This window comes from Stegostoma tigrinum, chromosome 11 (genome assembly GCF_030684315.1).
Source record: "Stegostoma tigrinum isolate sSteTig4 chromosome 11, sSteTig4.hap1, whole genome shotgun sequence".
NCBI classification, from domain to species: Eukaryota; Metazoa; Chordata; class Chondrichthyes; order Orectolobiformes; family Stegostomatidae; genus Stegostoma; species Stegostoma tigrinum.
Genome location: NC_081364.1, coordinates 74,061,760 through 74,084,646, shown reverse-complemented (window position 1 = coordinate 74,084,646; position 22,887 = coordinate 74,061,760).

The window sequence follows — 22,887 nt, the reverse complement described above, 5'->3', positions numbered from 1 at the left end:
TGATCCCTGGGATGATGGTATCTTGTGGAGAGTGTAAAAGAAATGAGTGTTTAATCTGTTGTGCTGTGATAGAATAAGAGTTGATTGCATTTAAAATTCAGTGTTATAGATTAATACTTATTATGTCCAAAAAGGCATTGATTGTGTGACAAATTGTTTGTTGTTTTATTTTTCCATGAAACATGTTTCCTGATAGTTTACAGACCTCTGTGGAGCACCGTATTAGTTGAGAGAGCGCTCCAGGCTCTAAATGATCTCTCACCACATTATGTTGCAGTTGGTGTGTGACACTGCACTGTACATCATGTTGTTCACAAATCTGTCAGCAGCCATAATGCCCTGCGACTGAAAGAGTTAGCCATTCCCACCAGCTTCTAACCTCCAGTCTGTCTGGGAGACAGAAGATGCCTCCGTGAGACTTGGCACAAACCATCCACTGTCCCTCCTCACTGTCAGCAGTCAAAACTAAAGTAACATGTGTGTACCATTAGCAATGAAAGCGGTGGGGGGCGGGAACAACATGGAGCAGTCTATTCGTGCATTCCCTGCTTCATTGGTTTGTCATGTTGGAGCATCAATGACATCCTCTTGTTTCTGTTTATGTGGCTTGAGGTTCTGAATGGCCTATTCCTGGTCCCAGGGAAGAGGCTCAAGGACCTGACTGTGTGACCTTGGTACCTGTTTAACTGCTTGATGTGCTGATGAGACTCCTTGTCTTCCTGTGTAAAGGGAGTGAATGGGCTGTGCCTCTTATTATCCAATAGCTTTGATGGACTGAATGACTTCCTCTTATTTCTGTGAAAACAGTTTGAGCTGCTATGTGAATTCTTTTTTTTTATTACTGTGAAATGAGCAGTGTATAGCAATACTGTTACATGAATATTACCAACACTTCAAGAGCATAAGCTTAAATGTTGTTCAGGTCTTGCTCCACATGTACAGACTGCTTCAGGAACTGAGTATGACAAATTGTTCTAAACAGTGTGTGATCATCCCCACTTCTGATCTTCTGATGGGGGAAAAGACTTTGATGAAGCAGCTGAAGATGTTTATGCCATGGAAGCTACACTGATGATCTCCTGCAGAGATATCCTGGGACTGAGAGGATTGATGTCCACCAATCACAAACATCTTCCTTTGTGCCCCAGATGACTCCAACCAGTGGGGAGTTTAAAACACATTTCCATTAACTTCATTTTTTTCGGACTCTGTGACACCATTCTCAGGCAAATACTGTGTCGCCTTCAGTGCCACTTATCGTTAGCTTGTGTTCATAACTTCTGTGCATGCCAGTAGGTCACAGTGTATGTGTGGGGAGTGTTTTTATCTCACAGAGGGTAGTGATATTTGAGGATTCTCTGTTCCAAAGCATTCGGGAGCTAGATCACTGAAATGTTTGGCGGTAGGGGGAGGGGTTGTTGATGGATTTTGACACATCAGAGAATTGAGGGCTACCAGCAATTGGGCATGACAGAGGAGATGAGGCCGAGAGCAGATCTGTCCTGATCTATTGTAAGGAAAGGAATGTTTGAGGGGCTGAATAACTGACTCCTCTTTCTCATGTTCTCGTACTTTGTTATTGAAAAGTTAGCAGCTATTATTTTCCTGGAAGTTATTTTCAGGAATGTTGCAGTCAGAGGGACCAGACAATTTTGTGAATGATCTCTGGGTGCAGTATGGTGGGGGACGGGGTGGGGCTGCTGCTGTATTCACAGTGAATGTGTATCCCATAACCAACAAATGGAGACAGGGAAAACTTGAGTAAAGAGAAATGAGGGAGCCTGTGTCAGGCCAGCGCCGACTCTTTTTTCCCAAGAATATTTTCCATCTCACACTAAACCGTGGATGACAGGCTTCAGAGGCTGAATCGTCTCCTCTGTTTTGATTCACTGGGTAGCAGGAGTAAGTGGTCTCCAAATGTTCCTGTGCAGCAGGTTTGAGGGGCAGAATGGAACGTAGGGAAATAGGACCGAAGAGCACGTGTGGGTGCCATGTCCCTCATCTCCTAAGTGCAGTGCTCCGATGTATTGACTTGCTAACAGAGACCATCTCTTTTCTCTTGAAGACAACCAACCCGCTGCTGCGCAGAATGCATTACTTCTGTCTCAACAGAGCAAGGTACAGAAAATCTTCCAGAAATACTATGGGACAGAGTGACTGATGAAAGTGTAAAACTGTGGGACTTTAGAAGTAATAAAGAGGAATTACTCAAAAAACTAATTGAATTGAAGCTTGGTATGTTCCTGCACCTCTATCCCAGAGTATTCAGGAGGTGGTAATAGAGCTAGTGAAAGAGTTACAGAGTCATCCAGCGCTTCAGCCCAACCAGTCCATGTCAAGCATAACCCCAAACAACCTCGTCCCACCTACCTGGGCTTGGCACATATCTCTCCAAATGTTTCCTGCTCACGTGCTGATTCAAAAGTCTTGCAAAAGTTGTAATAAAAGGTAGAGTTCTGGTTCCTGCAGACTAGAAAGTAGCTGTTGTAAACAGGGGTGAGAGCAAAAACAAAAAAGAAGTGAGATATTGAACAACTTGATGTCAGTCATAAGGAAAATGTTGGAATCTTTTATAAGAGCTGTGAAAACTAGACAGTTGGGAATCATTGTGTGACTTGGTGGAGTCAACTTAGATTCAGGAAAGGGAATCATCTTTGATAAACCTGTGGAGTTTGTGTTAATTGGAGCATCCACAAATCTCAGATGTGCATCCAATTTTTCCCCACAAACGCCTGCCACTGCTGCTTCACTGTCTTCCTTGCTAAACTTCCTTTCCAACTAACTCTGGCAAGTTCCTCCCTCATGTCTTTGTAGTTACATTAATCATAGAAACTCATGCCACATACAAAAGTGAGCGAGAGTTTTAAACTGGAAGGGGGAGGTTTGGGAGATGAGACAGAGAGAACGATTGGAGGATTTATTAACTAGATATGTGGCATGTATATATGATAGAGAGAGAGAGAAAACGAGAGACAATATGGACAGGAGATGCAAAAATAGAGAAAACGATATTATTGACAGAATTAGATGTATTTCCCTATTTGTTTCAGCAATTCCTGTGCATTTTGGTCCTTTGTACAGCATATGTATGACTGAGTGATATGTGTATAGCAGTTGAGGCATCCACAAATGAGAACCAATGGGAGTGGTGTATTTGAATTTACAGAATACTTTTGGCATGGTTACACATATGTGAAAGAAAGAAAAGTCCGAGTGTTAAAGGGGAATATGCTATGTGAACTGAGAAATGTTTAGTTGTGACAATGCAGAGAATAGCACTTTATCCAGACTGAAGGCCATTACTCAAGGGATATTGCATGTACCATTCGGCTCACAGCGATTTGCAAGGCATACAAACAATTTGGATGTGGCCTGCAATAGCTTGTAGCTCATTTTGTTTTGATGAAACAATGCAAAGATGGGAGGTGATAATAAAATGTGAGGCTGGATGAACACAGCAGGCCAAGCAGCATCTCAGGAGCACAAAAGCTGACGTTTCGGGCCTAGACCCTTCATCAGAGAGGGGGATGGGGAGAGGGAACTGGAATAAATAGGGAGAGAGGGGGAGGCGGACCGAAGATGGAGAGTAAAGAAGATAGGTGGAGAGGAGAGTATAGGTGGGGAGGTAGGGAGGGGATAGGTCAGTCCAGGGAAGACGGACAGGTCAAGGAGGTGGGATGAGGTTAGTAGGTCAAAGATGGGAGGTGTTGTTGTCCAAGAGGACCTGCATGTCCTTGATCATGAATCAGCAACAATAGTACACACGGGGGTATCATCATCGAGGGCAGTGTATGGTATGTTGTCCTTCATTGTAAGGTGATTCAAATACGTAAGTGAAGCAAACATCCTGCAAGTGTAGTGCCTTGATGGGAGAGCATTTGGGGCACTGTGTACAGATATAATCTTCTTTGTAAAGAATAATCTCCTTGCCATGGACAAAACAAATGTGTACCACCTGTCTGATCTCCAAGATGATGGTACCATGAGGAGAGAATGAAGACAATGAGAGTTTAATCTGTGTCGCTCTGAGAGAATACGAGATGATTGCATTAAAAATTGAGAGTTTGCAGCGCTCACTTATGTTAAAAAAAATTAATAGGGTGATAAATTCCATACATTACCCAGGATACGGCATTCCTAATAGTTTATATGCCTCTGTGGAGCCCCACGGTGATTGAGAGAGAGGCACAGGCTTTGAATGAACTCTCCCCACATTAATATGTGACCCTGCAGTAAACATCATGTTGTTCACAATCCCCACAACAGCCTCAATACCTTCTTAGAACATAGAACTTTACAGCACAGTACAGGCCCTTCAGCCTACGATGTTGTGCCAAACTTTCACTCTAAACCTAAGGTCTATCTAACCTTCACCCCTACCTTATACTGTCATCCATATGCTTATCTAATAGCCGCTTAAATGCCCCTACTAAGCCCGACTCCACTACACTCACCGTCAATGCATTCCTCACCCCTACCATTCTCTGTGAAAAGAACCTACCTCTGATGTCTCCCATATATGTACCTCAACTCACTTTAAAACTGTGTTCCCCTCGTAATAGCTACCTCCGCCCTAGAAAAACTTCCTTCTGAAACTTGCCATTCCCACCAGTTTCTGACCTCCATAAGGGACACCAATCCATCATCTAGGAGATGGAAGATGCCTGATTTAGACTTTCCACAAAACATTTACCTTCCCTTCTCACTGCTCGGAAACCATGTTAAAGTACCACATGTGTTCCACAAGCAATAGAGGCACAAAGAACAATGTGGAGCAGTCTACCTGTGCAGTCGGAGCATCAATTACCTCATTCTGTCCTCATACAAGTGCCTCAAGGGGCTGAATGGCCTCATCCTGTTCCTGTGTAAGTGACTCAAGGGGATGAATGGTTCCTTCCTCATTCAATTCGACAGGGCCAAGGGCCTGATTGGGTTACCCCTGGTTCCTGTTTAACAATTCGATGTGCTAACTCGTGTGACAATGGCATAACTTTAAGATGTTGTTTTATCATGGTTTCTTTGAAGGGAGAGATTGAGCGAAGTGAAAACTTTCTAGTTGAGACCACTTGAGGAAATAGCTTGGCAGGACTTGTGTTTTTTTAATGCCAATTGAATGAGTGTGACCAGCTCTCTCAGATTAGGATTTCTGGGTTTTGGTTTTACAATGACATCAGAAGCTATTGGGGTCTCAACAAAGTTGGATATTTCATTGAATGTCTCCTGGCTGCTACTCTGTCTGAATTTTCACTGGATTTGTTTTCCCTCCTGGATTGGAGAACTGCACACAAGAATCTTTGTCTGAATTTTCTATTTTGCCAAGGGATGTGTTTATGGGATGTTACTATACTGGAACAGTTAATTAGTAGCAGTTACTGTCACTATTTTTCCATTACATTTTCCAATAAAGTTAAATTATTCTAAATTCTTCTTTCTTTGTTTGTATTTTAACTACAGTGTTAGAATAAATTGTATTTTGCTTAATATCAAGTAGTTTGGCCAATTGCATTGCGTCTGGAACATAGCACCTCACATTTGCCTTTAAAATAAGAAATTGTTAGGGTCTAGGCTACCTTCCTAAAATATTTTTGAGGGTGTCTGGTCTGGTATCTAAAACGTACTCCTCTTCTTCCTGTGTAATCGGCTGGAGGGATTGAATGGTCTCTCCATCTTCTTGTCCAAGATTTTCGATGGGATGAATGACGTTCTCATATTTCTGTGAAGTGAGCTTGAGTTACTGAATGAGCTCCTCTTTGTCCTGTGGAAATGTACAGTGTCTAGTGGTAATGTTACATGAATATTAGGCAGAATTTAAGAACACAAGCTTGGATGTTGCCCAGGTCTTGCTGCACATGGACACAGACTGCTTCAATACCCGAGGGGTGACAAATTGTTATGAACTTTGTGTAATCTTCAGCAACCATCCTCACTTCTGATCTTATTCTGGGGAAAGACACTGACAAAGCAGCAGATGTCTGTGCTGAGGAAGATACTCTGAGGATCTCCTGAAGAGGTGTCCCAGGATTGACATCCACCGACCACAAATTCTTTCTGTGTGCCGTGAAAGACTCCAACGAGTGCGGAGTTCACAGCTGATTCCCATAAAGTTCATATTTGTTCAGGCTCATTGACACCAACCTCAGTTAAATATTGTTTTCTTATAAGAGTCAATACCTGTTACCTGAGCCAGTGTGTTCACCTCTTTTGTACATATCAATATCAATGGTGTAGGAGCAGGGAATGTTTTCTTCAAGCAGAGGCTAGTGAATGTCAGGAATTCTTTATTGTAGAAAATTAGGAGAGTTAGATTGCTGAAAGTATTTAAAGGCAAGGTGGCTGGATTTTGATCATTTTGAGACTTGAGGGCCATGAAGATTTGGATATTTAAGATGATTTGAGATCTAGATTGGCTCAGCCATGACCTCATTCCTCATTGATGGTCAAAGCAGGCTTTGGTGGATGGGGTGTGTGTGTGTGTGTGTGTGTGTGTGTGTGTTTGGTGGGTGTTTGTAGTGAGTGGAAAACAACCTGCTCCTGTTTCTACTCTTCTCATATTGTGTTATTGGAGAGTTAATGGCTGTTATTTCCCTGGAGGTCTGCTGCTGAATGTTGCAATCTGGGAAACCGGAAGATTTTATGACCCATCTCCAGGTAAGTTATGACAGCTGAACTCACATTTAATCTGGGTCTGCAGCATGACCAACAATGAAGCACAAGTTGCAGAGAGGTGATTCTCTGTAAACAGAGATGAGGTGAATCTTTCATATCCAGCTTTTCCAATGACATTTCCCAAAATCATCCCAAACCATCTGCAACATTCTTGAGGGGCTGAATAGTCTCCTTTGTTTCTGTGCACCAGGTGATAGTAGTCAGAGACCTCCAACTGCTCCTGTCTCGCAGGTTTGAGGGGCTGAATGGAACATATGGACATAGGACTGAGGAGCACAAGTGGGTCATTAGACACTTTGAGCCTCCACCAGGCAGTAAGATAATGGCTGATCTGGTTGTGGTCTCAGGCCCACTTTCTTGTCTGGATCCTGTCATATGTGGCTCACTTCTCTTTCAAATATTTCTCTTTCAAACAGTTCACTAACTCAGCTTTGAATAAACGTAAACAGAGAGGCAACATAGACTTCTGGGGATGAAAATTTTCACTCCAAAGGCCCTTTCAGAATTTCTCCTCATCCTCTCACAGAAACAAAAATGTCATACAGCACAGAAACAAACCATTTAGTTCAATTTGTCCACACTGAGCAGATATCCTAATCTGATCTATTCCCATTTGCCAACGTTTGGCCCATGTCCCTGGCAACCCTTCCTATTCATGTAGCCATCCAGATGCCTTTTAAATGTGTAATTGTACCCACTTTCACCACTTCTTCTGACAGCATTTTCCAGACACTCATCAGATTCTGCATGAAAAGGTTGCCCCTAAGATTCTTTTTAAATCTTTCCCCTCTCACCTTCAACCTGTGCCGTTTACTTTCAGACTCCCCTATCCTGGGAAACAGACCTTGGCTCTTCAGACTATCCATGCCCCTCATGATATTGTAAACATCTAAAATGTCACCCCACAGCTTCCGTCACTCCAGGGGAAAAAGCCTCAACTTGTTCGGCCTCTCCCTATAGCTCAAGCACCCTAATCCTGGAACATCCTTGTGCATATTTTCTACATCCTGTTAAGTTTAACAACATCCTCCCTTTAGCAGAGCCAACCACACTGTATGTCATATTCTTTAAGTGGTCTCACCAACATTCTGTACAGGCGCAATGAACCATCCCAACGATCATACTCAATGCTCTGAATAATTAAGGCAAGTATTCCAAACATGCTATCCTGCCTACGTGTGATTCAAACTCCCCAGGACCCTCCTATTAAGTGTATAAGTCTTGCCCTGCTTTACCTTCCCAAATGTTATTTTGATTCTGTCATTATTCTGCTCACACAAGTGGCTGGCAATGGGATTACTTCCTGGAACAGCTAGATTTGGCTGAATTCTTTTTGCCTCAGGCAACGGGAGATTCCAATGAATCCTTGTCAGAAATCCTCCACAAGTGGTAAAAACAGGTGTTCGGCTCACATACATTGCTATGATGAGGAACAAGGAAAGGGAGAGGGAGCAATAGGCTGTTACTTTTCAGGCAGATTACATTTTTTTCCGTCTCTGAGTTGAATCACACATTAATGTTATCCGCAACAAGACTGGACCATGTCAGATCTGTTTAAACATTGTCGGAACTGTATGTTTCCATCACATTCTCTGACCCACGTAGGTGCATCATTGCTGCATCAGAGCCATTTTCTTAGCAACAAATGCCCCACTTGATTTAAAGATATGTTCATATTTGCCTGTATAATTGAAAAATTATGTATTTAATGTTGCACAATATCTGGGTTGAAATGATTGCATCTTATTCTTAAGGAAATGCAGGAATTTCTGCAAAAGTGTAGCAGGTCTAGCAGCATCTATCAACTAAAATCAGAGTTAATGTTTCAGATCCAGTGACCCTTCCTCAGAACCAATCTTTTTTTTTAAATTACACCCCAGTTTTATTCTCCCATACAAGAGGAAGTATCCATCAGATATTCACCAGCTACACGCTGCTTGAGTTCTTATATGGTCAATAAGAACATTTCTCATTCTCAGGCCTAAGCTGTTAACCCTCCAACACATCATGCCTTCATCCCTGGACTGAGTAAAGAGAAACATCTTTGAAAAGTTTCCAAGGCAGTTGTGTTTTCTTTCTATTTTAGGGCATCATAACTACACACCGTGTATCAGATGAGGTCTCAGCAATGCCCTGTGCAGAGGCATCCTTAAGATCATACCTGACACCCTTGCAAGAAACAATATCATTGCATTTCCTTTCCAAATCACTTGCTGCATCTTCAGTCTAACTGTATATGATTCATGTACCAGGACAGGCAAATCTCTCAGTCGCACCAAGCTCTGCATTTTCTCTCTAGTCATATAATTAACTGTCGTTTTATCCTTCCACAAAACAAAAACTTCCTATAACCCACATTGTACTGTTTTATTTTCTTCCCCGAATGTTTGCTCACTAACATCGCCTTGTCTATACCCCATTGTAGATGCTCAGTATCTACTTGACATCTTATTGAATGAGTATCCTGGTGTACCAGCAAATTGAACTCCAAACCAATCAGCCCTTCATCCAAATCGTTAATATAGATTGTAAATTGTTGATGACCTCACACTGATCCACTAAATACAGCTTTACAACCTGAAAATAAATAGTTGTTTCTATTCTGTATTTCCTTGAAGCTAACCAGGGCTCCCTGTTCCTGTGCAGGAGCCTAAAAAAGTTGCATGGCCTCCTCCTGTGGCGTGTAGCTGGTTGTTGAGGTGTTACTGAGCTCAGCAGGACATTGTTAGGGCCATTTCTTTTCAGATCATCAGCTGGAGGTTGTATTGACCCTTGAGAGTTTAAAAGACAATCACTAAATATAGACTAACATTGAGTAGAACGATGCAGTCAAAAATGCTGTCTTTCAGATGCAACAATAAACCTCATCTACCCTCTCAATTTGGTGCTCAAGTTTTGCCGAACACATAGTGAGGAGGAGGAGAGATTTACTCTTAGCCTGGTTAACTTTTGTCTCTTTATCAACACCATCTTTTCAGATAATCTTAATGATGAATTTCATTCTTGGCTGTGGGTGCTGTGTGGAAAAATTGCTGCAGTTGGATATCCTAAATTAATCTAGTCCCATGTGGCTGCATTTGGCCCATATCCCTCTAACCCCTTCTGAATCAAATACCCATCCAGATGCCTTTTAAATGTTGCTTTACCAGCCTCCACAACTTTCTCTGATGCTTTGTTGCATAAAATCATCATCTTCTGTGTGAAAGGGATGCCTCTAAGTTCTTTTTTTATATAATGTTCCTCTCTCACCTTAAACTTGTGCGTTCTAATTTTGGACTCTCATATCCTGGGAAAATGACCTTGCTCCAGAAGGCGCTTCACCGACGCCCTGTGGAATCTCAACATGACATCTGGGCTCATAAACACAAAGGTCTGAGCAATGAGGGCAGCATACTAAATGCTTTTCTTAACCACCCTGTCTCTATGCGTCACTGTTCTATTAACACTACCAAAGGTCCGACTTTAGTTGCGTAAGCCCTGCCTTGTTTCTTTTACCAAAATGCAACACTTTACATTTATCCCAATTAAACACCATCTGCCACACCACAGCCTAGTGAGTGATATTCCCACCCACCACACTGTCACTTGGTGTTTTGATGGGCCCTCCTCTCTCCAGAAGGCCTATAAATTCTGGCCTTGATTTTCCCAAGAAAATCAGGCTGGCATTGAATGAGAGGAATGCTGTGTGCTGAGGCAGGTAAATAATGAGGGGAGTTTGATAAGGTAGCATCAGAAAATTAGCTCGGCCTCCTGCAGACTATCCCTCTGTCGCACTCAATTAAAATATCACTGAGACAAATTATTGTTAGATTCAGCCCAATGAGCCAAAGACTGTGCTCACCACACTCTCAGTCACAAATGCAGAACAAAATGCTCATTCAAAACTCTCCATTATCTGAACTCACAGCAATATCCTATTCACACATCATTCCTGAAAAACTGTCCTAAGACATGTGAACACATCCTTCCATGACACTGTCTCTCAATCTCCCCCTCTCTGTCTATATATCCAATTCATTCTATTTGGTCGTATTTAAACTGATTCCCCACCATCTCTCTCTGGCAGTGATTCTCACACCCATGGCACCCCTTGTGATGGCAAATTGGAGATATGGAGCTGTAAATGGATGGGAGCCGCACATCCTGTCACTTCCAGCATGGGCTGCAAGTTTCCCCAGGCTGGGCAGCGATTTAACACAGTGTTACCGAGCACTGCACTGGGGTGGTCTGTACAGATCTACACGCTGGGAGGGTAACTGCTCTGGGTTTACAGATCAGTTCAGTGGTGTTCACTTCACAGCCCCCCGTGCTGGAGAGATACCTGGTCCGGGTTTATAGATCAATGCACTGGTGTGGTCTGCACAGCTCCCCGTGCTGGACTGATATCTATTTGACTGGTGAGGCCTGCACAGTGCCCCACTCTGTACAGATTGCCGGGTTGTATTGAGCAGGACACTAGCCTGGTCTGCACAGTGCTACATGCTGAACAGATATTCCATCTGGGTTTGTGGTGTCTGGGCTGGTTCTGTGAGGTGGATTGAGAATGTGAGATAACTGACCACTTCAGCTGATCTGGCAATGCCTTTAATTTGTGGTTGCCAATTGTGTTGAGATTGGGGAGAGATTTCCATTGTGAGGCTGAGTGGGTCTCACCAAAACTGATGGACAGAAGGGCCTTTGTGATGTGGATGTTTGTGACTCCATCACATTCTGTAACCGACATTCCCTGGAACATTCTGTAACGGACATTCCCCGGAACATTTTGTAACCAACATTATTTGTGAACGATTAGATGTCACTTAATTGAACAAAAGATAAGATCCCGAGGGAAAAGATCCCATTCCAGGTAGAAGGATACACTGTTTCAAAATCTCCTCAGGCAGTTAAAGGGGTGAGTACATTTTTCCTGTGTTCATGTTTCTTCACAACTGAAAATTTACCACAGTTTAGGCTCAAAGACAGAAATTTCCAAACTCTGTTTGTCTTCAAGAAACTGGGAGAGAATCCTTCAGGACTGCAACGTCTTCACCCTCTGTATGAGGAACTGTAAAGAAGTGACCTATGCCTGCTCTCGACCGATCGAGTGTATGGGAATGTTTTAGAAACCATCTGTTCTTATGGATGTCTGTTTGTGTCTTCAGGGAGGGAGAGTTTCTTGTGTTTTATATTACATTTCTTATGAGAAAAAATGAGACATTACTATTTGTTATTTCAGCTTCATTTTCTTTTCAATATATCGGTGATACGTTTCAAAATGTGACTGGGTCTTCAATCAAACTGGTAACTTTGCCTCCAGACTGATGTGTAATTTATTTTTTTCCTCACAGTTAATGTAGTGACGATCTACGTCCTGCTTTACAAAGATTGTGGATTGTCTCCATGTGTCAGATGTTACCTGGGGGCCATGGCAGTGACGGATCTACTGGTCATTATCCTCGACCTGATATTGAGGCACATTCCCATTGTTTATCTGGAACAGTTTTATTTCCTGTGGTACATCCCCATGTGTAATATCCACGCCGTCCTGCTTTATGCAGCCACTGACTGTTCTGTCTGGTTCACCGTCACTTTCACCTTTGATCGATTTGTGGCCATTTGTTGCCAGAAGCTGAAAAGTAAATATTGCAGTGAGAAAACGGCGGCTGTGGTTCTGGGAACAGTGACTGTGCTGAGCTGTTTAAAGAACATTTTCTGGTATTTTATGCTCACAGCTCGCTATTGGCTGGCGAACCCCCGCTGGTTTTGTGAGGTAATAGATGATGTTTATTCCTCTCGTGCCTGGGTCACAATCGAGTTCCTCCACCACATTCTAACCCCGACTCTCCCATTTCTCCTGATTCTGCTGCTCAATGTTTTCACCGTCAGACACATTTTAGTGACCAGCAGAGCCCGCAGGAGACTCCGGGCTCACACCAATGGGGACGGTCAGTGTGACACAGAAATGAGAAATCGAAAAAAATCCATCATTTTACTGTTTGTGATCTCAGCCAATTTCATCCTGTTATGGTCAATGTTAATGGTGTATTCTATTTGGGGCCGAATGTGGATGATTGGGTATGACTCTATTTATCTACATGTCTTTGTGCAGGAATTGGGCTTCATGCTGCAGCTCCTCAGTTGCTGCACAAACACCGCGATTTATGCCGTGACCCAGACTAAGTTCAGGCAGCAGCTGAAGAATGTGCTGAAATATCCCTTGACCCAAATTCATCAATCAATCAAATTCACTCATTAATCAATCCATCCAGGATTTTCTCATTTCAGTTCAATGTTTCAGCAATGAAGCAGCCTGTCGCTATGGTATCAGACTGAGGGTAGTGCTGGTTTATCCAACCTTATCCCACAGGGGGTTACAGGGAAACATGTCAATGATTCTCTCAACTCACAGGCCAAAGAGAAAAGGCACCATTCCACTGACTGCATCCATAACTTCAATTTGTAATTTAATCAAGATATTCATTAAAAAGTGCCAAGCAGCATAGCAAAGAATATTGTTGTTTCTCTTTGTGTTGTAGAAGCTGAGCTGGAGAGAGACAGACCCAGCCCCAGGTCCTGCCCTCAGGGAAGGGGTGGGGAATGGGGTCAAGCTCAGGATTTGGTTTTAAGTCACTCTGTCCTTGCTTTCACCTGTGGGTCACCCATTCTGACCTGGCCTCTCCCTTGTTCCATCTTCCTCCATATGTCCCTTCGAATCTCATCATGTCCCTCTCTCTCCTCATTCTTTTTACTCTCCTCTTTTTTTCATGGACCCTCTCTCCCGCATTCTCCTTCACACTCTTCCCTTCCCAATCTCCCTCTCTCTCAGCTTTTGACAGCCTCCATGGCTCACTTCATCTAAATCTTCTCTCACCTCCCATTGCTGGGGGAACAGTGTGGATTGGGGAATAGGATGGTGCTAGGGTTTGGGTGAAGGCCACGCCTGTTGTTAAAGGATTAGTGTAGTTGGGGTGCAGCAGGTCAGTGGTTGGGGAACAAAGTGGGTGAGTATCCTTGGCATTTTCCAGGGGAACAGTGTTGTTGTGGGGCTGAAAGTCATCTCTGTGTGGGTTACGAACAATGGACACTGCTGTGGGAAACATCTCGGTGTGGGTCCACATGCCATTGCCATGGTCAAGGACTCAGTGTGTCAATCTGGTGATATTAAACATAGGAGTTACTTAAGAATAAACAGTGAAAGCAGCTTGAGATTGGCACAGCTCAGAAACGACCCAAACAGCAGACCAGGTCTGAGCTATGCAGGTCTGCCAAGGGGGATTGTGAATGGAGGTGGGCAATTAGAGCCATAACAGGAAGACGCATCTCCATAAATATTCCCAGAGGCAATGCTAAGGGAACACAGGACATCATTCCACTGACAAGGCAGTACTGTTTGCTTCCATCCTCAAACAGAAGTTTTGAGTTGATGACCCACCTGTTTGATTTGGTTTGATATATTACTGTCGCATGTACCGCGATACAGTGAAAAGTTTTGTTTTACATGCAGTACAGGCAGATCACACAGGTATACCTTTTGTATCTTCTTGTTGTGGCCTCTTCCTGAAAACCTCAATGTCATTGATGTTAATCTTGAACTAATTTGACTCACTCCATGGAATATCGGGAAACAGCTGAAGGAACTGGATATGACAAAAGCTGTAGGCGCTGACAACCCTCCAGCAATAACACTGAAGGGTCATGTTCCAGAACTGGCCTGGACACGAGCCAATCTATGCCAGTATATCTACAGCATTGTCATCTACCCAGAAATGTGGGCAATTGCCCGGCAACGTTCTGAGCGCAAAAAGAAGAAAAAAAACCCAGTCGAGTGAATTTACATCCAGTCAGTTGTCTCCCAATGTTCAATGAAGTGATGGAAGGAAAGTGGACAGGACTCTCAAGCATCACATTCTCAACAATTAGCTGCTCACTGACACTCTATATCTTCTAATGCTCGCTGTCTTTGTTCATAGTCTCAATTTGCTTCTCGTTTTAGATTTATCACCTTCCTTCCGGCAGGGAGGTGGCGTTCAAACACAATCACATCAAACATGAGCTTTCCGAATGGTGGCCCAGAGCCAAGGGACGAGACAGAGAGGGAGACAGAGAGAGAAAGAGCGAGAAATGTGGAGAGAAATGAGGGTGGAAGAAAGGGGAGAGATGGTGAGAGAGTGGGTGAGGGGGGAGATGGAGAGAAATGGAGAGGGTGAGAAAGGGACATAGAGAAGGAGAGAGAGAGAGGATGTGCGAGCTCAGAGATAGAGAGAGGGAGAGAAAAAGCCCCCGTCTCATCACTGACTGGTCCCTTTTGGTTAAAGTGACACAATGCCGACATCTGCTGGCCTCCACACGCCACTACACAGGGGATGGTGAAGGGTGAAAAGCATCAGAGGTTCAGTCAGAGAGAAAGAGAGAGGAGCTCGCTCACAGCAACAGCAACACACATACAGAGTGTGCTGGTGTAGACAGGATTGCAAATGTACTGAGACTAGTCAGAATAAATATGCTAATGTTCAGAAATGTTTGTGTTCCCTCTGCAAATGTGGAAATGGTTTGCCTTTGGGCATTGTCCTGACATTATACACAGTTAATAGAGTATTCCCTTTGCAATTGTATTCAGGTACCTTCGAGTAAACAGTTTTGTGAGGAGGCATGGTGAATCTTAATGCACTTGCTGCAATTTGTCATGTTTTGGAATCTACTCTCCCAGATCCTAAGCGGGAAAAAATTCAAATGTGGAGGGAGTGAGATACGCAGTGGGTTTATTCATGCCTCATTCTGCTCATATCTTAGGGACAACATCTACCGGACAAAACTTCTCTGTATCTCCAAAGACATTGGTTGAAGAACAAAACAACTGCAACCAGAGAGGTTCAGAGACTGTGATGCCTTGTGAAGCGAAAAAGAAAATCGGTGGCTTGTGTAGTGTCGTGGGGAGGCAAGAGGGAGCGAGAGAATGAGTCTTTGATTCATAATTTTTTTATTCATTCATGATTCATTTGTTCAAATTCCCCCCCAGGGAGTCCCACTGCAGCCAGATATAGAAATACAGATGCGAACACACAGAGACACACATTAACAGGACAGGTGTATAACTTTAAACAAAAGAGGGAGAGACAGAATGAAAGAGGAGTGGTGGCAAAACACATTTTAATGGATTCACCCCCAAGACAAGAGATAGCCCATTGCACAGAGACACAGGCACAGAGACACACACAAACAGAGAGACAGATACTAATGCACACACTCAGAAACACTAAACAACAACTCATATTCCGCTTGGGAACCCTACAGCCCAATGGTATCAATGGGGGTTTCACCAGCTTCAAAATCTCCCTTCCCCCACTGCATCCCAAAACCAGCCCAGCTCCGCCCCAGCTGCCTAACCTGTTCTTCCTCTCACCAATCCCCTCCTCCCACCTCAAGCCGCACCTCCATTTCCTACCTGCTAACCTCATCCCATCCCCTTGACCTGTCCGTCCTCCCCGGACTGACCTATACCCTCCCCACCTCCCCACCCATACTGTCCTCTCCTCCTATCTTCTCCTCTGTCCGTCTTCAGTCTGCCTCCCCCTCTTCCTATTTGTTTCAGAATCGTCTCCCCATCTCCCCTTTTCTGATGAAGGTTCTAGGCCCGAAACATCAGCTTTTGTGCTCCTAAGATGCTGCTTGGCCTGCTGTGTTCATCCAGCTCCAGTGTTTGTTATCTCAGATTGTCCAGCATCTGCAGTTCCCATTATCTCTTTCACACTCACACACAAGGTTACAGAGACACACAGGCATATTTATACACTGACACAAACATACACAGACCTAGAGACACACAGCCACATTTATACACACAGAAAAACAAAAATAAACAAAAACATTGATAGACACAGAGGCACACACTGAGGCACAGACATACAATCCGATACTGACATCCACACAGACACACTAACACACAAATACACAGAAACATACACACACACAGCCAAACACAGCCACATATAGACCAACACAGAGAAACACACACACAGGGAGACAGAAACAAAGCATACACGTACAGATTCTATATGCAGTAACTGACACTGCGCTGAGATTACCCACCGTTAACATAGTTTTTGTTAATCAGATAATGCCCAGTTTTTCATGATGAAATGTCAGTGAGAAAGTGGGAAAGTGCCTTGATGTCCCTTACTTTATTGTCAGGGCAAAAGTGAATGTAAACTCACTGACTTTAGAAGATAACACGATGTGAAGCTGGATGAACACAGCAGGCCAAGCAGCATCTTTGGAGCAGGAAAGCTGAGTTTTCGGGCCTCGACCCTTTATCAGAAATGGGGGAGGGGAAGGGGGATCTGAAATAAATATGGAGAGGGGGAGGTGGATCAAAGATGGATAGAGGAGAAGATAGGTGGAGAGTAGACTGACAAGTTAAAGAGGCAGGGATGGAGCCAATAAAGGTGAGTGTAGGTGGGGAGGCAGGGAGGAGATAGGTCAGTCCAGGGAGGACGGACAGGTCAAGGGGGTAGGATGAGGTTAGTAGGTAGGGAATGGGGATGCAGCTTGAGATGGGAAGAGGGGATAGGTGAGAGGAAGGACAGGTTGGAGAGGACAGGTTAGGGAGGCAGGGATGAGCTGGGCTGGTTTTGGGATGCGGTACGGGGATGGGAGATTTTGAAACTTGTGAAATCCACATTGATACCATTGGGCTGCAGAGTTTCCAAGCAGAATATGAGTTGCTGTTCCTGCAACCTTCGTGTGGTATCGTTGTGGCACTGCAGGAGGCCCAGGATGGACATGTCATCTAAAAAATGGGAGGGGGAGTTGAAATGGTTCGCGACTGGAAGGCCTGGTGGTTTTATGGTGAGGTTGGGGTTGGAGCGGAGGGAGCGGAGGTCGGCAAGTTCTGCGGGGGTGAGGTTGTGGTGGGTGAGAGGGTGGAGAGGTTGAGGCGATTGATGTCTCAACACCTCCCTCACCTTCCTCGACCTCTCTGTCTCCATCTTGGGCAACCACTAGAATCCAATATCTATTTCAAGCCCACTGACTCCCACAGCTACCTAGCATACACCTCCTACCACCCACCTTCCTGCCATCCCATAATCGCAATGCCTCCACTGCATCTGCTCCCAGGATGAGGCATTCCACTCCGATACATCTCAGATGTCCTCGTTTTTCAAGTGCCGCAAGTCACCCCCGCAGTGGTCAAGAACGCCCTCGACCATGTGTCACGCATTTCCTACAACTCATCCCTCACGCCCCGTCCCCGCAAAAACAACTATTGTGATGAGAAAAGGGTGGGCATTGGTTCATAGGTCATTGCCAGGGGAAGAGATTGGGATGTTTTGCACCCTGTAGCTTGTGGAAAAGAATGAACATGAGTTCACACGACGACATAAGTCATAGCATGAAGGAAGTGTGAATGCTTTCACAGGCCGTTACTAAGGGAACAGTGTCGGGATGGTTTTGTAGACTATAGCAAGAATATTGTGGGTTCCGGTTCGCAGCATGTTGGTAGGGGAACTGAGGAAGGATGCGTTCACAGGCTGTTGCTTGCAGAACAGTGGAGATGTGTTGATAGGCCGTTACTAAGTTAACAGAGTGGGGGCACGTTCACAGGGTTTTGCTGTTAGAGAAGAGAGGGGATGGGTTTACTTGTTGTTGCTGTGAGAAACGATTGCGGATGGCTCACTGGTCAGAGAGAGGGTAACATAGACAGGATGGGCTCACAGGCCACTGTGAGGGTGTCCGAATGGAATAATTTCACAGGTACTTGCTGAGGAAATGGAGTGTGAATGTGTTCACAGGATTTTGCTATGAAAGAGAGTGGGGTGGGTTCAGAGGCCGTTGATTGGAGAACAGAGTGGGGAGGGATTAACTGGCTGTTCGTGTGCGAACAGATTGTGGATGGGATCTCAGGTCACTGTGAGGATGACAGAGTGGGGTTGGGATTATAGGTCACTGTTAGGATGACAGAGTGGGGATGGGTTCGCAGGTCACTGTTAGGATAACAGAGTGGTGAAGGGTTCACAGGTCACTGCAGGATGACAGAGTGGGGATGGGTTCACAGGTCACTGTTAGGATAATAGAGGGGGATGGGTTCACAGGTTACTGTTAGGATAACAGCGTGGGGATGGGTTCACAGGCCATTGGCAGGAGATCAGAATAATGAAGGGTTCACATGCCTTTTCTAGGGGATCAGCATGGGGATGGGTTTGCAGGCCGTTGCCAGGAGAACAGAGTGGGTTATCATCTCCCAAACCATTCACAACCTCATCACCTCAGGTGACCTCCCACTCACAGCCTCCAACCTCATTGTTCCCCAACCCCACACCGCCCACTTCTATCTCTTTCCCAAAATCCACAAACCTGCCTGCCCCTGTCCCACAAAACTCATCTCCACCTATCTGGACTCCATTTTCTCCCCCTTGGTCCGGGAACTCCCCACCGACATCCATGACACCACCCAGTCCCTCCACCTCCTCCAGAACTTCCAATTCCCCGGTCCCCAACACCTCATTTTCACTATGGGCGTCCAGACCCTATACATCTGCATTCCCCATACAAATGGCTTATAGGCCGCCCCGCTTGTTCCTGTACTGCAGACCCGACCAATCCCCCTCCACCGACACCCTCATCCGCCTAGCCGAACTCAACCTCACCCTCAACAACTTCTCTTTTGATTCCTCCCACTTCCTACAAAGGGGGTGGCCATGTGTACCCGCATGGGCCCAAGCTATGCCTGCCTCTTTGTAGGTTATGTGGAATAGTCCCTCTTCCACACTTACACTGGCCCTAAACCCCACCTCTTCCCGCGTTACATTGATGACTGCATCGGCGCCGCCTCTTGCTCCCCAGAGGAACTTGAACAGTTCATCCACTTCACCAACACCTTCCGCCCCAACCTCAAGTTCACCTGGGCCATCTCCAACACATCCCTCACCTTCCTAGACCCTTCTGTCTCTATCTCAGGCAACCACCTAGAAACAAATGTCTATTTCAAGCGCACAGCTACCTAGAATACACCTCCTCCCACCCACTTTCCTGCAAAAATTCCATTCCCTCTTCACAATTCCTGCACTTCCGCCACATCTGCTCCCAGGATGAGGCATTCCACTGCCGTACATCCTAGTTGTCCCCGTCCTTCAAGGACTGCAACTTCACTCCCGCCCCCCTACACCCCCCCACCCCGCAGTGTTCGAGAACACCCTCATCCATGTCTCCCACTTTTCCCACAACTCATCCCTCACATCCCGTCCCCACAATAACTGCCAAAAGAGAATCCCCCTAGACCGCACATACCATCCCACCAACCTCCGGATACAACGCATCATCCTCCGACACTTCCGTGATCTGCAATCCGACCCCACCAACAAAGACATTTTTCCATCCCCACCCTTGTCTGCCTTCCCGAGAGACCACTCTCTCCATGACTCACTTGTCTGCTCCACACTCCCCTCCAACACCACCACATCCAGCACTTACGCCTGCAACCGCAGGAAATGCTCCAATTGCCCCCACACCTCCTCCCTTACGCCCTCCCAGGCCCCAAGATGACTTTCCACATTAAGCAGATGTTCACCTGCACATCCGCCAATGTGCTGCATCCGCTGTACCCGTTGTGGCTACCTCTACATTGGGGAAACCAAGCGGAGGCTTGGGGACCGCTCTGCAGAAATCTATGCTCGGTTCGCAATAAAGAACTGCACCTCCCAGTCGCGAACCATTTTAAGTCCCCCTCCCATTCCTCAGATGGCCATCATGGGCCTCCTGCAGTGCCATAACGATGCCACCTGAAGGTTGCAGGAACAGCAACTCATATTCCGCTTGGGAACCCTGCAGCCCAATGGTATCACTGTGAACTTCACCAGCTTCAAAATCTCCCCTCCCCCACTGCATCCCAAAACCAGCCCAGCTCGTCCCCGCCTCCCTAAACTGTTCTTCCTCTCACCTATACCCTCCTTCCAACTCAAGCCGCACCTCCATTTCCTACCTACTAAAATCATCCTGCACCCTTGGCCTGTCCGTCCTCCCTGGACTGACCTATCCCCTCCCTACCTCCCCACCCATAATCTCCTCTCCACCTATCTTCTCCTCTATCCATCTTCGGTTGCCTCCCCCTCTCTCCCTATTTATTTCAGAATTCTCTCCCCATCCCCCTCTCTGATGAAGGGTCTAGGCCCGAAACATCAGCTTTTGTGCTCCTAATATGCTGCGTGGCCTGCGGTGTTCATCCAGCTCCAGTCTTTGTTATCTCAGATTCTCCAGCATCTGCAGTTCCCATTATCTCAGACAAGCCCAATAGGTCTGGCAGCATCTGTGAAGGAAAAAACAGAGTTAATGTTTTGGGTCCAGTGACCCTTCCTCAGAACTTTGTTTTTGTTCTTGCTTCACAGCATCTGCAGTTCTTTCAGTTTTTATTTAGTATTTAACTCACTGCCACATCTCTTCCAGGCATGTCCATCTTGAAGAATTTCTGCTCCTCTCTCTAATGGGATGTCTGTTCCGATCTTTCTTCTTGTCCACCAACATTAATTTCACTGTCACTCCTGGTGTTTGCCCAAGTATTTGCTCAAACCTCCTCGCACGGACATATCACATTCTTCAGTGACTACCTCCAGCTCAGACTTCCCTCACGTGGATTCCAGCTGAAGTTTTATCCCTAATGTTTTGAATCTTCCCACTGTCATAGATCTCTGAGATGTTCAACGTTCCATAGATAGCTGCTGTTGCCGCACCCAGAGATCCACACTCACTGCCATGCGGTGCCACATACACACTCTCAACCTTTCTTTCCAATAGCATTGCATCACACTGTCTCAGGGCTGCACCACTCTGTAGTTCCACTTCATCATCCGGCTCATTCGTTGTGCTAATAAGAAACTTCTTCTTTTCCTTTCAGGCATCAAGGCCCACAAGATGCAACCACTCAGAGATACCCATAAGCCTTTGGAAACTTCCTCTCCTCCCCGTCCCTCAGCCTCCATCTCCTCCCCCAACTCCACCTCCTGTCGGGTATTCACCATACTGCCTAACCTTCTGCTCTCTGATGCTGAACGTTCTGTACAGCAAAGGCCTCAGCTTTATTCCTCTGCGTTCTCACCCAGTTCTGAGGAAGGGTCACCGGACCCGAAACACTGACTCTTTTTTTTCCTTTATAGATGCTGCCAGACATCCTGAGCTTTTCCAGCAACTTTGGTTGTTCCAGATAATCTTCAACTGTACTTTCCTGCCTTATCCCCACAACTGCTGATTCCCAAATTAAACAGAAATTTGTTTAATACCAAGTGTGCATTGCCAAAAGAGCTTTTAAATATCTGATTGCAGGGTGTGGTGTGTGTGTGTATGTGTTCTGTGGAGCTGACTTGCCAAGGTGCTCACACTGACAAGAGACCATTCAGGTGTTCTCACCATGGGAAAGGCTGGAGAGGATCATGGGAATTCACGGTCCATCTGCAAATTCATACAGCAGGGAGAGAGCCATCATCGGTTCTGTGTGTGGCAAAGGATTCAAATCAGTCATTTACCTCATTATACAGTGACTTGCTCATCTTGATAAGAAAACTTCTCAATATTCTGTGAACAAAGTCTTAAAAGCAAAATGGACTTGCTGTCCACAAAAACCCGCAGACACTGGTGAGAAGCGGGTCACCTGCTTCGTGTGTGGGCCAATGGTCACTCAGTCATCTCACCAACTAAGACACTTGTGAGTTCGCCAGTGACTGCGGGGGTTTAGATCCTGCAGTTAGTCACTCCTGGAGTAAATAATGTTCTGATCACTGGGTTTTGCTTTTGCTCATATTGACAATTCTTGGTATTCTAGATACATGGTTAATACTTCAGTTTTACTGAATTAAAAAGATTGTTGTTGATATTCTTTCCCAAATCAGTGTTTAACATCATCTGCTGGAGCTCAAAGGGTAATCTGGAGAGGGATCATTGGTAGGAACAGAACCTTAGCCTCGACACACTCCTCAGGGTCACACTGAGAGGGACAAATAGCACATTGCTCTTTCCCATCTCTCTGTTCTCACAGAAAAGTCCCCACGTGGGTTAACAGTGAGGTGTGCTGGAAATGTTTTCCAGCTGTACTTTTTAACGGTTCCAACTCCTAGACACAGAATAGAAGCTACTTTATATGTCTGTTTCAAGTCAGGAACAACGTTACTGAATCCTGGAAATGTGTGTCAGTTCAGATACTGGTGTCAAACTGTGAACTGTTCCAGCCTAAAAGTAAACAGGTTGAAATTTCTAATCTGA